Source organism: Palaemon carinicauda, chromosome 3 (genome assembly GCF_036898095.1).
Source record: "Palaemon carinicauda isolate YSFRI2023 chromosome 3, ASM3689809v2, whole genome shotgun sequence".
NCBI lineage: Eukaryota > Metazoa > Arthropoda > Malacostraca > Decapoda > Palaemonidae > Palaemon > Palaemon carinicauda.
Window position 1 is genome coordinate 165507506 of NC_090727.1, and position 19498 is coordinate 165527003.

At 35.1% G+C, this 19498-nt stretch overlaps 1 long non-coding RNA gene across 1 annotated transcript in view; it reads left to right on the plus strand.

The window, feature by feature from the left end:
• LOC137637989 (uncharacterized) overlaps positions 1-4177 on the plus strand; it is a 227198-nt gene extending 223021 nt beyond the window's left edge. Inside the window, exon 5 of the long non-coding RNA XR_011043843.1 lies at positions 4074-4177. This is a non-coding gene — a long non-coding RNA (uncharacterized lncRNA). The remainder of the gene's footprint in view (positions 1-4073) is intronic.
• Positions 4178-19498: the final 15321 nt, after the last annotated feature.

The following is a 19498-nucleotide window of genomic DNA, read 5'->3' on the forward strand; positions in this document are numbered from 1 at the left end:
TTATTACTATAAGGAAGATTCATTCACAGTCAACATATGAAAGAGGGAAGGCTTGGTCCGTAGACTTTAGTAAAATGTTGGCAATGTTCATTGATTTAGGTCTGAAATCTCTGATTGCTGTTTTTATATTGCCTTACTGCTTTAATTTTTCATCATTGCAATTCTTAAGGCGATATCAAAGGGAATTATGTAAAGGAGAAGTAAGCATATAATAGCACTCGTTAAAAATTAATTGGATCGTCGACGTAATTACACTCCTGACTGGTGTTGGATGGGAAAACATTGAGTGCCTTTATCATTAATTTATTTTACAATTTTCTATTATAGGCCAAATCTAAAATATATGACTGATTGGAGCCTCATCCTGTAGGTTCATTGACTTACATATTCATTTGGAACAAGACCTCGCCTTGCGACCCGGTTGCACTTACGTGTTACAAGAAAGCAGTTTGGAGTGGTAGGCAGTGGATGTAATTAATACTGACCAAATGTGCAGCTAAGGTTACCAGGTTGTGCATTAGTAGCAGCGACACCATATTAAAGATTTAGTAGAGGAGTAGGTCACATCAAGGTCTTCAGTAGTAATGGGAGTCTTTTAAGTATACGTTACAAAGAAAGACATCGGAACGCAAAGACTTTGCACACTACAGCTTAGTGCAAACTGGGAGATTTGAATGCTGCGAATTTTTCGCAATCGTAAATTAATCAATCAATGTTGGTAATAGTTGTGGTCCTTGTAGCCCTGGGAAATAAGAGAATACAGTCTAAGGATTGGTGCTGACAAGTAAACAAGGTCAGTTGTGCAGGCTCACATGGAAGCCGATAGATTAAGAATTTTACGTGTAGATAGAAATTTAGTAAATGAAGAGTTACAGATTGCCAATGGAAATGAACATATGTGTGTTAAAGAGAACTAAATCAATATATAATCACTCTTCCTTTATTGCCTTTATTCTTTTCAATACTTTGTCACAAAAGAACATTATTCACCTTGCCTAAATGACCTATGCTCTTGAAATGAAACATAAAGTATGTCTTTACATAAATTTATTGGATGGAAATTCTAAAGACGATACATTCAAGGCTTACCAAAATACATCTGAGATAATGTACCACTAGCGTTTGTTAAACTAATCGGCTTTCTAAGTTATTTATTTGCTGTAACTTTGTATTTTTTTTTATTTATTAATTTTGCATTGCAAATCCTCTATATTCTCAGGATTCACCATTTTCGTATTCAAGTCATCCGCTTCCAATTCGTTTATATATTGCCATATTTCTTATTTTAGTTCTTTAATCTGAACTAAATCTTTTATAGGCGTGAAGACTAATTGGGCGAATAGCCTTTGCCATGAAAACATTTGGGTGTTCGTTACTGTCTCTGCTATTGACGAAATGTCTCATTGATCTTTCCGATTAGAAAACACAATTTGGTATCGTTCGTGATAGTTTTATTTTGAACCTTGCTATAGGAGACGAGTTTTCATTTGTTTATGACCCTACTTCTGGTACATTTAAATGGCACCTTCTTGTATACTTTTCCTTTCACTCTGCATGTATTTTGTAATTGTATTGTAAGTAGAGAATATATTTGTGTGGGTTGAGTTATTTTCCTATAGATCTCAAAGCAATCTCTCTCTCTCTCTCTCTCTCTCTCTCTCTCTCTCTCTCTCTCCTCTCTCTCTCTCTCTCTCTCTCCCTCTCTCTCTCATATTCTACATTTTTATATTATTTTGGATTCTAAGAACCACCATACACACGCACACTTTTTTATGCCTAATATACATCTAAAAATGTATTTTGAGTAGATGTATGTAGACTTTTAATCAAAGTAGTATATATTTTTTGTGATTACATAAATGAGAAAAAATAAGCCTTATACCATAATGAGTATTACTAAACTATTGGTCTCTTTGGGTTAATGTTATACTTCCCCCTATTTTATATTCCATTAATTTCCTCCCGTCTGCTTTGTAAAACTTGCCTTATCAATTTGACTCTTGTCATTTTTGCAAAACCGTTTTTAACGGCCATCCATCAGACAATTACGGAGCAATCTAATTTGAATTTATGACTAATCTCCCGTGAGGTATGAAATAAAGTTTGGAGCTTTCTAAACATATCCAATATCAAACTGTTGTTCTCTAGTCTTGGGTAGAGCCTTAGACTGACTCTGTACCATGGTCTCCCGCTGTCGTGGAGTAGGTTTCTCAGGAACACTAGTCTATCTTGATGTTTCTTTTTTTTATAGTTTATATATGAAGGATCTATTTTAGCGTTGTTACTGCTGTTATGCTATTCTATTTTAATTGTTCGTTACTTCTCTTATAGTTAATTTCCTTTTTTCCTTTCTTTACCGGGCTACTTTTCCCTGTTGGAGCCCTGCTTTTCCAATTAGGGTTGTTTGCTAGTAATAATAATAATAATAATAATAATAATAATAATATCATGCTTATATAAAGTATGAGAAGTTTTTACTTTATTTTTTATTTATTGATTTATCTGATCTTAAGGAAAACGCCAGAATTTTTTTTCCGTTCCACTAGACCAACAAGACTCCAGCGCACAAGTGCACTTGGAAAGTCAATTTACGGTTCTTTTGTTATTGATGTGGGCTCCAGTACTCAAGCGGTGAGAGTAAACAGTTACAAGAACGACAAACTAAGTGTAAACATTTATTTTCAACAGGGATGTTTGTTGAAAATGTATGCCTCAGATTAGTTTTAAACATCATATACGAGAAAATTGTAGATTATAATTTTATTAGATAAAATATCTCTACCAAGAAATGGTGGAATATTCCACGCATTATTTGCGAAAAAAAAATATTTCAATATTAAAGTTGTTTTAAAAGTTTTCTCCGATAGTTTTAATTGCAGTCAAGAGAGAGAAAGAATATTTTTCACTGAATATAATTCTGAGAACGTGGTACAATTTCATCTTTTATGAAGTCAATTTTTGAAAAGTATTCTTGCATATAACAGGTAGAATATTATAATTCCTAGAAACACAAAGGAAGTATTAAATAGGGAGAGTGTTTTGTGAAAGGTTCTTCGGGAACAATAAAATGAACGTGAAATCAAAGAGGAAAGGTTAATTAGTTTTCTTTCAAATAATGAATAAGAGTATATACTGTTTATGTAATTTCATGTCTGAAATTCCAATGCCTTCTATTTATTGAGACAGACAACGGAAAACAATCTATTTCGCTCTTCCTTATTTTAATGAAAAAATAATTTTATTCAAATATCTATCTTTTCACCAAAAATCTATAATCCCTTATTTTATCTCTCTCTCTCTCTCTCTCTCTCTCTCTCTCTCTCTCTCTCTCTCTCTCTCTCTCTCTCTCTTTAAAAAACTGTCATCTGCTATAATTAATGCCTTTTCTCCCAAAATCTAGTATGTCGTATTTCTCGAAAAACTTTCACATATGATTCTCTTGTGTCTCTTCTCCAAAGATATATTTTTATATGAGAAACGCGTCATCTCTCTCTCTCTCTCTCTCTCTCTCTCTCTCTCTCTCTCTCTCTCTCTCCTCTCTCTCTCTCTCTCCTCTCTCTCTCTCTCTCTCTTTAACGTTCAGTTAGTTGCATAAGATTTTTCATAATTCTGACCATCCTTTGCATTCGAATCTTCCCAGACTATGCCATCTTGTATTTATTACTAAGTATGCAGTTAGTTCTAAGTCTTAATCTTCTCCATCATAAGGCTTAGTACTATTGTGCTTAGTATTCTAGAAACTTTACAGTAGCTGTGACAGACTGGAATTATATTCCTAAACCGTTAGTTGTAATGCTGGAACTTTAAAAGTTCAAAATTGCTGGGAATGGTTTTATATTGAATAGGCGGACTTGAGTCGTTTTCATATGTATTTTAACGTTGTTACTGATCCCAAGATATTTTATATTTTTCATTCATTCATATTTACTTTATTTATTTCCTTCTTTCCTTGTTGGAGCTCTTAGGCATATAGAAACTTGCTTTTCTAACTAGGGTTGTAGCCTACCTAGTAATAATAACAATAATTCTGCAACTTCCTAGTTTGAGGTAATACCCAACTGCCCTTTTTCCAGTATATTCGTTGTGGAAATTATAACATCTATGGAGAGTAGTGGGGATAATGAGTCTCACTGGAAGATTTCACTACTTGCCCTTGGCAATCGGTATTCCAGAACATGTAAGTATTTTATTCTATTTTTTTTATTGTATTCCTGAAGAATGTCAGTGTTATTCTTTGCACCCTATAACTGCAGTCATTCTGCCAGCCACGAGGGTCGTATTATGTTCAAGGCTTCCTTGTAGTGTATCCATATCATAGTAAGTCTGCTTTTCCTTCTCATACCGCTTTGTCTATCAGAAACTGGGATTTGTTTTCCCTCTGCATCCATCTAGTTGTGTGGGGGATGCTATTTGTTTAAATAATTTTATATACAGTCTTTCGCCGATGAGTTCTGATAGGAGCTCTCTTGCATTATTGGTAGGCAGGTAATTTTTCATACATTCCTCGCCGTTAATTTCTTGCTATGTTTCATTTTTTCCTGTCTTTCAGTAACAGACATATCCTGCCTTTAGTTAAACATTCACTTGCTTTGTGGTATCGAATATAATGCTGGAGTTGTTCTTCCAATCTTGCTTGTAAGGCCTTGAAATTTTGTAGCTATTAGCCAATGACCTATTATTATTATTATTATTATTATTATTATTATTATTATTATTATTAGTAGTAGTAGTAGTAGTAGTAGTAGTAGTAGTAGTAGTAGTAGTAATCAAAATAAAATGGGGAGAAGAAGCATTACCAAGATAAAATGAAGAATCAGCATTTTAACATGATTCGGTCGACTGTTAAAAATGAAAAAATGAATTGTATATAAGTAGAGATTTTAGGAAATTATGATGCATCCTTACTAAAAGTGACAAAATAAGTCTTTGCCTACTTAATGGTGTATTATTATTATTATTATTATTATTATTATTATTATTATTATTATTATTATTATTATTATTATTACTGCTACAGTTACTATTATTATTATTATTATTATTATTATTATTATTATTATTATTACTTGCTAAGCTACCGCCCTAGTTGGAAAAGCAAGATACTATAAGCCCAAGGGTTCCAACAGTGAAAATAGCCCAGTGAGGAAAGGAAATAAGGAAATAGATAAACTACAAAAGAATTAATTACCAATTAGAATAAACTACAAAAGAATTAATTACCAATTAGAATCAAATAATTTCAAGAACAGTAATAACATGAGGGTAAAGCTATCATATATAAACTAATAAAACTTCAGAAAACAAGAGTAAGGTAAATGAGAGAGAATAGAGTGCCCAAGTGTACCTTCAAGCAAGAGAACTCTACCCCAAGACAGTGGAAGACCCATTAGTACTAAGCCTATAGGACTACCTAGGACTAGTGAACTTTGGTTTGATTTTGGAGTGTTGTGCCAACCGTGTGTCACACGATCGTACATAAATTATTTTGTATATATTATGCTTGTATCTGCGCTTTTCCCTCGCACTAAAAAGAAACCAGAACAAACATGTCTATGTGTCGCCTATGTAACATTCTCCTTTCTCGAACATGTATTGTTCCTGTTGCCTTGAGGTTTTGTATATAAAGGAGAGTGTTCTTTAATAATACAACTCAGTTGATTGCTTCCTGCCTTTAAGTCACAACCCTTCTCTCGGCTCGTCACATTGGTGACCTCGGAAGTCGACTCGCTTCCACCGCCTTCCACCCCCACCCCCTCGCCCCTCCATCGTTGGTACTATGACGGACTCTACGGCAGTTGGCGATACGGCCGCTCCATTCAAACTTTCATCGTTTGCCAGCGGAGAGGCGTTTGCTTGGTTTCAGCCCGCGGAAGTCCAGTTTCGCATCTGGGGCGTGACTCGCTCAACCACCAAAGCAGATTATGTTCTCATGGCGATACCCGAGGACACCTTCCCAGAAATATCCGACTGGCTTTGTGAACATGGAGACACCCCAATAGCGTATGACGCCCTCAAAACATACCTTTTGCAGCAGTACTCGCCGTCGCCAGCTGCCCGTATAGCAAAGCTTTTTCAGCTCTCTCAACAACCGTTGGGGGACCAAAGGGCTTCGCTTGCCCTCAGGGAAATGACCAGTATCGCTCGCCTTCAACCTGCCGCAGACGGCTCTCCTCGTGAGGTGAACCTACTTCGTGCCCTTTGGATACGCCGTTTACCCGGACCTATACGCGCTGCCATACCCGATGTCGATAGTTTACCCATAAAGGACTTGATGACCAAAGCCGACGCCCTTATGGACAGCCACTTTAAGACCTCCATCAACGCCTCCACCCCTGACGAAGAGGATGCCTATTCAATGTCAACCGAAGCTGACATGAATGCCGTAGGACATACACGCCTACCCTGTGACGTGCCGAGAGCAGCGACAAAGCCGCCCACCACCCACCAATCGCTCGCGCCCCAATGAACGACTTCTACAGCCACTTACTACCTCCCATCTGCCGCAGTTTTGCTACTACCACTTCAGATTCGGGGCAACCGCGAAGAAATGTGCCAAGGATTGTCAGTGGCCAAAAAACGTGTAAGTAGGCCATCGCTCGTGGCGGTGGCCTCCCGTGTTTCTAATCTTTTCTTTTTACAGGATGCAGGAACGGGCGTGCTTTTTTTGGTAGACACGGGTGCTTGTCGTTCTCTTTTGCCAAGGAAACTCTTCAAGGCACGACGTAGTCTGTCTACATCTGCTGACGTCCGCTTGGTAGCTGCCAACGGATCTGCGATACCCACCTACGGTTACGAGAACCTCACATTATCGTTCGGAAACGGTAAATTCAATTAGCAGTTTCTCGTTGCTGACGTCACAATGCCAATCCTCGGTGTGGATTTCCTCTCTCATTTCCACCCTCTGGTCGATATCGCCCACCAACGATTGGTCAACGCAGACTCGTACTTGTCGACACCTCTTCAACCCGTCCCCTCTAACCTCGCTTTCCACATCAGCGCACCCACGGATGCCTACGCCCACCTCCTCACGTCGTACCTGGAAGTTTTCCGCCCAGAACTTCACCAAACGCCCACGGTTCCTGCCAAGCACGGTATTTATCACCATATCAAGACGACCGGACCCCCAGTCTTCGCAAAATTCAGAAGACTGGCACAGGAACTATTGGCAGCCGCCAAACAGTTGTTCGCCGAAATGGAGGAAATGGGTCTTTGCCAAAACGCCTCCAGCCCATGGTCGTCACCCTTACACATCGTTCTGAAGAAAGACGGCTCCCTCCGTCCGTGCGGGGATCACAGGCGCCTGAACATGCAAACAGAACCGTGTCACTACCCCCTCCCAAACATTGCCGAAGTTGTAGGCCCCCTACCCACATCACAAGGACATCGTTACCTGTTTACCGTCATCGACCGCTCCACTCGTTGGCCTGTAGCCATTCCCATGGAAACTGCAACATCCGCCTCATGTACATCTGCCTTACTCTCTGGATGGATTTCAAGATTTGGTATCCCTGAGCATATTATTTCTGACAGTGGAACCACTTTCACCTCTCAATTGTGGACATCATTGGCAAATCTCCTAGGCATCACCCTACATCAGACAACGGCCTACAGCCCCGCTGCCAGTGGAATGGTTGAACGTTTTCATCGCACCCTCAAAGCAGCTTTGATGTCCCGCTGCAAGGATTGCTACTGGTTTACTCAGCTTCCCTGGGTCCTCCTGGGGCTAAGGACCACTCCTAAAGACGCCTTCAACGTCTCGGCAGCTGAAATGGTGTATGGCGACCCGTTGGTCGTCCCTGCCGAGTTTTTTCTTTCTACAACCTCCTCCGACGATCTCCAGCGCATACGTCACATCGTGGGAAAATTTACTCCATGCTGCCAGACTTACAAGCCCCCAGCGAAGCATCACATACCAACAGACTTGCATTCTGCAATGCACGTCTTCCTGTGCAACGACACTACCAAGCCACCGCTAACGCCCCCTTACACGGGTCCTTTCCTTGTGATCCGATGCAGTCCGAAAGCATTCCTACTAAACATTCGTGGCAAAGAAGACTGGGTCTCCATTGATCGTCTAAAACCTGCTTATCTACTGCCAGATGACCCGCCTACAGTTCGCCTCTCTAGATCAGGGCGCCCTATTTAACATGTACAGTATGTCATTTTTAGGGGGGGAGCCATGTACCAATCGTGAGTCACACGATCGTACATAAATTATTTTGTATATATTATGCTTGTATCTGTGCTCTTCGCTCGCACTAAAAAGAACCAGAACAAACATGTCTATGTGTCGCCTATGTAACATTGTCATTTCTCGAACATGTATTTTCCTGTTGCCTTGAGGTTTTGTATATAAAGGAGAGTGTTCTTTAATAATACAACTCAGTTGATTGCTTCCTGCCTTTGAGTCACAACCCTTCTCTCGGCTCGTCACAGTGTCCTAGAAGAGCTGCTTACCATCGGTAAGAAGTCCCCCTCTGCCCTTACCTAGAGAAAAGTAGCCACTGAACAATTACAATTTAGTATAGTTATGATTGATTAATTATTAAATAATAATCCTATATAATACTAGCTAAGGAATGTCAATTGAATTGGAATGGAAGGCAGGTTCTGTAAGAATATATGTTTGAATCTCAGATTCACTTTACATTAGTTTTCAACATATCAGATTAATTTAATAGAATTCCCTATGAAGAGTGGATAAAAGGACACGAAAATAAATGAAAGACCCTTGTCTTCTTTAAATTAGTAAATGATTAGCTCTTCAATGAAATGGTGAACATTAACACTGCAGCCTTATTATGCTTAACAGTCTACTCTAGATTACACTATATATATATATATATATATATATATATATATATATATATATATATATATATATATATATATATGTGTGTGTGTGTGTGTGTGTGTGTGTGTGTATATATATATATATATATATATATATATATATATATATATATATATATATATATATATATATATATATATATATATATATATATATATATATATATATATATATATATATATATATATATATATATATATATTGAAATCAGGAGAGGACTATCCGCAGGGTTTATCCTCTACTGAGAGTCCAATGGGACTCTCTCTCTCTCTCTCTCTCTCTCTCTCTCTCTCTCTCTCTCTCTCTCTCTCTCTCTCTCTCTCTCCCCCCCAACTAGAAAGCGTATTGCGATGTTGGTTTGAAAGTGGACCTTCGTCTGCAGATTAAGTACTATAGTAGTTAGTCCTTAAACAGTACCGATTGTCCATCTTCCATACATTGAGTTTCGATCGGAACAGGTGTGGTCTTATGATGGAACACCTCTTGACCTGAAGTAAGTAGGCAGGTTTGGTGTGGTAGATCAGTTCACCTACGAGAGGTCAGGTTGTTGGCTGCTCTGGAACTCTTGGAGGACTGCTCAATTTTCATCCACCCCTTTCAGCCTTCTTTATATAGCTTATATTATGGGCGATTCCAATATGGCGGCTTTCCTTAGCCACGTCATGATCAGGTGATTTTTTTTACTTCTACCATTGTGATTTCTTCACAAAGGGGCCTGCTTGTTAGTTTGTAATCGTGTATGACACGCTCATTCACTGAATGGTATCTCTCTCTCTCTCTCTCTCTCTCTCTCTCTCTCTCTCTCTCTCTCTCTCTCTCTCTCTCTCTCTGATAAGCGAAAAACTTGTTTAAGCATGCCATTGCATTTTTCATTATATTGAATTTTTTATGTCATTGTTGTCCTCAACCGTTTGTATAGGAGCTTACTATGTCTTTTGAAATAAATCAGACATGTTCAGCTCGCCTTCCTTTTAGGACCCTTGTCAGGCTGCAACTAGTATCAACACGGTTCACAACCTACGTTTCCCTCACCGGGTATTTAGTCTTGATACCGCTGGAGTTTAATTTGTAAACAAAACAAACGTTAATTTGCGTAATAATCCTTAAACCGATTGTTCTCAATTCTCTCTCTCTCTCTCTCTCTCTCTCTCTCTCTCTCTCTCTCTCTCTCTCTCTCTCTCTCTCTCTCTCTCTCTCTCTACATTATATATGTTAAGAATAATATATCAGTACGGTATATATACTGCTGGCATTTTTCTACTCACAGGCATAGGCTCAAATCTTTTCCCAGCCAGAAGCATTTATCATAAATTAATTTCTAGTGGATATACTGTACATTTCAAAAGGTAAAATTCGATAATGAATGCCGTTATGGTTGATTTATATCTATCTATCTATCTATTTATCTATATATATATATATATATATATATATATATATATATATATATATATATATATATATATATATGTATATATATATATTTATATATATACATATATATATTTATATATATACAGACTACATATTACGGTCATTTTGGAAAATTGGTCATTTTACAAAATGCCCGGCTATTAGGCAAAAAAACCAAATTCATGGTCACTTTGCAAAATGACCTAAATGCCTCGACATTTTGCAAAAGTGCCCTAACCCAACCTACTTGCTGATTGAACATTACGTAACCTTACCAATGATGATACTGATGATTTTGTAAATGGACCAAATTCTTCGCCCTTTTGCAAAATGTCAAGAGATATTTAGGTCATTTTGCAAAGTGACCACGAATTTAGTCTTTTTGCATAATGGCCGGGCATTTTGTAAAATGACTAATTGTCCAAGATTACCGTAATATATACATACATATATATATATATATATATATATATATATATATATATATATATATATATATATATATATATATATATATATATTTATATATATATATATATATATATATATATATATATATATATATATATATATATATATATATATATATGTATGTGTGCGTGTGTGTGTATGAGTAGAGAGATATAGAGAGATATTGTGTTTTTTTGTTATGTAGGCTATGTGCGTCATTGGCTGTATGTGTGCAAATGTGCGGGATTTAGGCATCTGCATATACACGAATGTATGAAGTCATGAAAGGTGTATTCAGTCCGTGCGTTCATACACTACTTTAAATGACATGGGAACTGAATACAATGTAGTCTATTTAGGTGCATTGACGAGGTTAATCTGGTTCTGAATGCGCCCATTCATGCAGACATCATCGGAACTTGAATTCCCTTCAGTTCATACTAATGTAAGCTTAGCTCATTAAAATACTATTAAGATGGGTCGCCTAATACTACTGATATTTAGGTCGAATCCCGATTAGAACAAGCGCTGGCAATTTCCGTCATTTATCACTCAATGGTTTTTTTTTTTCTTTTTTTTTTATTCACTTAATCCTCACTTGTGAAATTGAATATTCTATCCAGAATGCTACGTTTTATTTATAACACAAGTGGTTATGTCAGGTCGCGTTTCATGCAGTATTTGGTTACACAAATGGTAAAATGGTCTGATTATTTGTAGACACATCTATCTAGTTTTTGACATACATTCATACATACACACACACACACACAAACACACACACACATATATATATATATATATATATATATATATATGTATATATATATATATATATATATATATATATATATATATATGTGTGTGTGTGTGTGTGTGTGTGTGTGTGTGTGTGTTTATACACATACTGTATATGTGTGTGAATATATTCATATATATGAATATATTTATACATATATACACACACCTATATATATATATATATATATATATATATATATATATATATATATATATATATATATATACGTATATATATATATATATATATATATATATATATATATATATATATATATATATATATATATATATATATATATATATGCGTAAAAATCACAGGAAAACGTGATGCTCAGATGCAGAAGAACCACAGGGAAAATGAAAATACAGAATATACACTTGAGTCCTGACTAGTTTCGTGATACTTCCTCAGAGGACTGAGGAAGTATCACGAAACTAGTCAGGACTCAAGTGTATATTCTGTATTTTCATTTTCCCTGTGGTTCTTCTGCATATATATATATATATATATATATATATATATATATATATATATATATATATATATATATATATATATATATATCCGTGTGTGTGTGTGTTTTATATGTATGTATATATGTATATGAATATTTTTACACACATACACACACACACACACATATATATATATATATATATATATATATATATATATATATATATATATATATATATATATATATATATATATATACTGTATATATGTATATATATATATATATAAATCACGAAATTATTTTTATTATGGAGCTTGAAGCTTCCTGTAGATTCTAGAATAGTACAACCATCCGGCCTGTAAGGCCAAATTTGGGGCATGGCTGCTAATTCCATGACCGTTTGCTTTATCCCCGGAAAATGTTGGTGCCAAAATGACAGTTTGTTGGACTTCCAGGGATAAGGTTGGGAGGTTTCCACTTACATAGAAAATATGATATGAGAGATGCACCAATAACCATTTACTCCAATTTTGTCTGATTGCTCCCTCCAAAAGGGGGGTGACTATTTGCTTCATCCTTGTGCCTTACACTGGTTTCAAATAAAAGGCAATATTTTTTTTTTCAATCTTTCAGGCTGTAACTATGATTGTTTCCCAATTTGATTTCAAATAAGTATAACCCCAGTCATTAAAAAAAAACTCCTACTTTTAGTAAAAAGTACTGTTTAATTGTCACGATTTTGAGCCTACACAGCTCAACACTGAGTAGAATAGAGACAAAGGTATTCAAAGAGCTGTGCGCGATCATACAACATATATTCAACTTCAGAGTCAACTGACAGGTTCATTTGTCATTAATCCTCTCATGCACTGTATGCTGAAAAAAGTAATGGTCAGTTGTTGTATGGCTATTGAACTTGACTGTACATCTGGATAGCCAAATTTGCGACTTTCATTTCTCCCAGAGCGTTGCTAAACACAGAAGCCCAAAAAATTATTTTTATATGAAAGGAGCCAAGTGTCATCTGCATCGTGAAGACATTTTATTAAAGAATTTACTGTATACAAAACATCTACACAGAAATCGGACCAACCTGAAGTCAAGTCAAAGACATATCACTGTGAGTCACAGTTCCATTAGGACCATCGATGCCCCGACTGGTTCATAATTACTTATTATTTTTACTTTTTAACTGTTGGGACTTGTAATTTATGTCATATACTTTTATTTTGAGTATTTCTTGACCTTTTAATATTTGGTTATTATTGTTTTAATTCTTTCATTCTCTTTTTTCGAGCATTGTTCTGTCTGATAAAATCTGCCAAGACTGCTATCTTCTACGTAGTACTAGGTATGCTGTCAGTTCTAACTATGTTGCCTTCTCCATTATAAAGCTCATAACTACACTTTAATTTAGTCATTTTACTCCTGCTGTGCAAGTTGTGGAATTATCTTCCTAATCTTGCCGTTGAATTGGTGGAACTTCATAAGTTTTAAACTTGCAGCAAATTTTTTGTTTTATGTTAAACCGGTTGACATAAGCATATGTTCATAGTTTGTATAAGACAGATCTCTGTTAACGCTGTCGCTGATCTTGAAATATTTTATATGTTTTATTCATTACTCATGCGTAGTTTATTTATTTCCATTTTTCACTGGGATATTTTCTCTCTTAGAACCCTAGGTCTTGTAATATCCTACCATTTCAACTAAGGTTGTAGTTTAGGTTGTAATAGTAATAATCATCACCTGTACTTATGTTAAACAATTGTGTGCAATGAGATATAAAAATGTGTAATAATTACTTATACAAATTTTCTCCTCTCTCTCTCTCTCTCTCTCTCTCTCTCTCTCTCTCTCTCTCTCTCTCTCTCTCTCTCTCTCTCTCTCTTCCTCATTGATAAGGGGATCAGCAGATGTTAGATTACCTGGTAACGACACATGTAAAAAAAACCTGTACATGTCCAGTGTGTTTAAAGTGATTTTAGTATAAAATGTGATACGTACATTATGCTATCCTATGTGCCAAGCAGTTGCTGGCTCAAGACTTTCATCATGCTTTAGACTGTTGTACTGATACATTTTGTATTGTGTTATTATTATATCAACTACTCTACAATACTGCATTTGAAATACCATACTTTACAGTGATAAAGTAGATATAGGATACGTGTACTGTGAGTTTGAATGGGATAAGTCAACCTGTCAAAAATAGCGATCACTTGCAAGTATTACCTTAGCTAATTAAGCTCTACTGTAGTGATACCACTGTACAAATAGTACAGTAATAAACACCACAGTATCAGAGACAGTTGTTAGATAGGAACAAGAATGTTTTGATGTTTCTACAGTATATGTATTACATGTACTTATAAATGTGGCGATAACTTGTGTTAAGTGTACCGTAATCCTACCATGTATGAATTACATGTGTACATATACTGTACACTAAGTGAAATGTGTTAATTCCTTAACACAGTGCTTATACTGTGATAGAAACCAAGTCTATGGGTTGCATAGAGTGTTAGTTGACCTCGCATAGGCAATATGTAGTGTGTTGATAGGTTAGGAGTTAACCCACGTTAGGGCATCAAGTATTCATGAATTCTTGCTTTTCGCACCTTTCTCCGTTACCTAACCCTTACCCGAATAAGGACGGTAATTTGTCATGTCTGTTGTGTCTCCCCCTATTTGTGAATTGGTATGTTGATCAAGTTTTTTTACCAGTAGGTATAAGTGATTTTTGCAGATATTTTGTGTAAAGTTCAGAGAGTATTACCATTACGAAATCTCCATATGTTATTAAATCAATTATAAGGCCATCTCTTTCTGCTTTTCCTCTTTCCCTCTTTCCATGCCTCTTAATGCATATGCCTATCTATATATCTGTAAATGAATTATATATATATATATATATATATATATATATATATATATATATATATATATATATATATATATATATATATATATGTGTGTGTGTGTGTGTATACAGAAATATTTATACATTATATATATATATATATATATATATATATATATATATATATATATATATATCCCATATGTATATGTATGCAGATATATTTATATATAAATATATCTGCATACACATACATATGGGATATATATATATAGATATATATATATATATATATATATATATATATATATATATATATATAATATATATAAATATATCTGCATACACATGCATATGGGATATATATATATATATATATATATATATATATATATATATATATATATATATATATATATATATATATATATATATATAATATATCTGCATACACATGCATATGGTATATATATATATATATATATATATATATATATATATATATATATATATATATATATATATATATGCATGTTCTTATTTATAATATACACAACACACAATAGTAAATGCAGCCGTTTTTAGTCGATTGTAGGACAAAAGCTTCGTACAGACTTGTTCTAATTCATGTCTGATGTTTGGCCAGTTTTCATTATTGTACTGGCGACTGCAGATTTGTGATATTTGGAGTCTTTTGTCCGATCGCTCACAGCTAACCAAACTAGTATGGGTGGGCCTGACTAGTACAGCCTTGCTGATCCTGGTGATACACAAGCCCTTTTACCAGGTTATGGTATCCCCACTTAGAAAGGGATATATATATATATATATATATATATATATATATATATATATATATATATATATATATATATATATATATATATATATATATTTCGTGTTACCCATAATCCCTTTGCCTGCAAATATATTTTCAACGAATATATACAAAGTCAGAGATTAGTCAGTTATCAGAAACACTCTGATGAAATTTACAGTGAAATAGATAATAGTTTATAGTAAATGATATCTCACAATGTCGTTCAAAAATATTAAAGTAAAAATCATTGAATTTCCATTAAATTTTAAAGCGTAGAGTTAGCTTTGTTGTCATTTATGATATCCAGCGATACTTATTTAGAATTATTGACAGTGAAAAGTGATTATCCTTGCGTAAAATATACTTTTCCTATTGTATATATGTTAAAGCATTAATTAAAAAAAAAACAAGAAACAAAAGGTTCAGTACTAAGGAACTAAATCTACAATCGCAAGACATGAATAAAACTACCTGAAAATGAAAGTAATTACAAGAAAAATATTCTATCCGTTTCCAAAAAGTTCTGGTTATATCCTGCTCCTCTTTGTATAATTTGCTGAAATAGTTTAGGAAAATAATTGGTGGTATAATGTATATTTTTCCTTTTTTTGTAGCATGTAAGGAAAATAGTAGATAACACCCATCAGCAGTTCCTTTAAATATTTTCTTGGAACCAACATTTTAGGAAATACAGTAGACTTAAAAGCCACTCATGAATGGCGGGGCCAAGGGACTGTGACATTGCCTTAGAAACTGACCATATACACATATGATCAGCGCCCAAGCCCCCTCTTCACCCAAGCTAGAACCAAGAAGGGCCAGGCAATGGCTGCTAATATCTCAGCAGATAGACCTAAGTTCAAAGGACAACCTTGAAAATTACAACCTTGAAATCTTAACACCTTACTCATTTTTCCCACATCCCGGACAAACAGGACAAATTATATTCTCTTAAGAAATAGCTCTGGTTATCAATGATTAATTTTGCTTACGAGAATTTGATATGGATGATCAAAGTGATGACCTCAAAGACCAGAAAGTCGATCGGCTGGTAGTTTTATTCCTCGCAAGTTTCCACAATATGAACATTTGGGAGCAAAAGTAACACATGAATTTATAACATAAGGTTTAGAGGAGGAGAATTAATGCAGCAAAGTGAAGAGTTTCTTGAACATTTGAAGTGTATGGATGAGATTAGTTAAATTTGCTTGAATATTTAACAGTCGCTTCTCATTATAGAAAAATCATAAAAAAATTGTTTTGTTGCCATACATTTTTTTTTTAGAAATCGAAATTTGGACACGGACATTAGTTGTTGCATAGGAGCGGTGAATAAGAGGAAAAAGCTTATGACATAAGAGGAAAAAGATAGTTACATAACCAGAAACCTGTGGTTAAAATAACTGCGATTAATGTAAATTATTCTAGAAATATATCTATATATTTGTTGAGGATGTTTTTTTAGAGCTCCCTCATGATTACCTGTTTTAACATGATTAAATATAAATTTTTATCTCGCTATTGTTTTCCTTAACAATCAAATAATAGTGTATAAAGAAAAAAAGCAAGGGTAGTTTTGATGTTATTTGGCGAAAATGTTCTAATAACGTTTCTTATGAATATCCCTTTTGACATAGTAGAATGAAGAATCATTATCTGACTATTACTTTAATTATCGAATAGCTTAGAGTAATAAGAAAATACTCATTGGTAGGAAAGGGTTTTGGTACCATAAAATTATATTATGGGTGTAAGTTTAGGGTAAATACCTGATGAGACATTCCTCTGGGTGTATGAAGCGACTGCTATTTTACAAATTATACTACACAGAATGTTGAATAATGTATGTGTCACTAACATATGTTGTTCTTTTTTTAGAGTTACTGTATACCCAATTTTGTGTATATAATACACACATTATTATTATTATTATTATTATTATTATTATTACTACTACTACTTGCTGAGCTACAACCCTAGTTTGGAAAGCAGAATGGTATAATCCCAGTGGCTCCAACAGGGAAAATAGCCCACCGAGGAAAGGAAACAAGGAAAAATAAAATATTTCAAGTCACAACATTCAAGATAAATATCTCTTATATAAACTATAAATACTTTAACAAAACAAGAGGAAGAAAAACAAGTTTGAACAGTGTGCTTGAGTATACCCTCAAGCAAGAGAACTCTAACCCAAGACAGTAGAAAACCATGGTACAGAGGCTATAGCACTATCCATAGAGAGTAATTGTTTGATCTTGGAGTGTCCTTCTAGAAGAGCTGCTAACCATAGCTAAAGAGTCTCTTCTATACTTAACAAGAGGAAAGTGGCCATTGAACAACGATAGCACTAGTTAACTCCATGAGTGAAGAAGAATTGTTTGGTAATCTCAGTGTTATCAGGTGTATGAGGACAGAGGAGAATTTGTAAAGAGTAGGCCAGACTATTTGGTGTATGTGTAGGAACTGTAACCAGAGAGAAGAATCCAATGTAGTACTGCCTGGCTAGTCCAAGGACCCCATAACTCTCTAGCGGTAGTATCTCAAAGGGTGTCTGATGGCCTGGCCAACCTACTTCATTGCGTATATATATATATATATATATATATATATATATATATATATATATATATATATATATATATATATATGCACGCAATGTAGTAGGTTGGCCAGGGAACCAGCCACCCGTTGGGATACTACAGCTAGAAAGTTACAGGGTACTTTGACTGGCCCATAACTCTCTAGCGGTAGTATCACAACGGGTGGCTGGTGCCTTGGCCAACCTACTACATTGTATATATATATATATATATATATATATATATATATATATATATATATATATATATATATATATATATATATTTATACATATGTATATAATATACGTGTGTGGGTGTGCGTGCGTGCGTATGCCAGCGTGCATGTGTATATAAATATACATAATAGAATTACTTGTTGTGTTTAGAACGAGACTAGCATCACTCATTCGTAATTACTTACACATCGAGGACCGTTATCACACATTCAGCAGTCGACCTCTTGAGCGTTAATCATGCAATGTTTCCCGGGCAATGAATGATGGCGACCGGCCCCTTTGCTAATTGCGACCTCCATCAGCGACCCTCGGTTCATTGCAGCGCCATAATACGCAACTGTTTCATGCGTTCCTAATAGGAGGGGCTGATGTCTCCCATATTCATTTTCGTAATTGATATTTATTCCACTTTGTTTCACTCGGAGAGAGAGAGAGAGAGAGAGAGAGAGAGAGAGAGAGAGAGAGAGAGAGAGAGAGAGAGAGAGAGAGAGAGAGAGTTTCTGGGGTTCAATTTCGTCTTTGGATAGAAGGAAAATAACATCGTTTCTGACTGTAAAATAGCTGAGAGGGAGTAAATGAATTCTTGCTTTAATCTAGAGGAGAAATAGCGGAAGAGAGAGATACATATGTTCCCATGTTTCATCTCTATTAATGAAATGGAGATTCGCTCTGGTTGTAATCTGTTGGAGAGAGAGAGAGAGAGAGAGAGAGAGAGAGAGAGAGAGAGAGAGAGAGAGAGAGAGAGAGAGAGAGAGAGAGAGAGATAATCACCAAAGCGATAGGATTCTGCTTTGTTTAAGAGCAGGAAGAGAATCCATGTTTGCTCATACTCGCTTCCCATCCCTAATTATATTTTCCGCTGCTAAGGAGCCTTATCTCCAGAAGAGCTGCATGTTGACTCGTATGCACGTGCCTGCTCCCACACACGCGCGCATAATACTCCAAAAGAAGTATTCTGTTTTTATCAACGAATAAAGGCTTAAAAGGCTTGCGGTTTTTTTTTTTTTTTTTTTTTTTT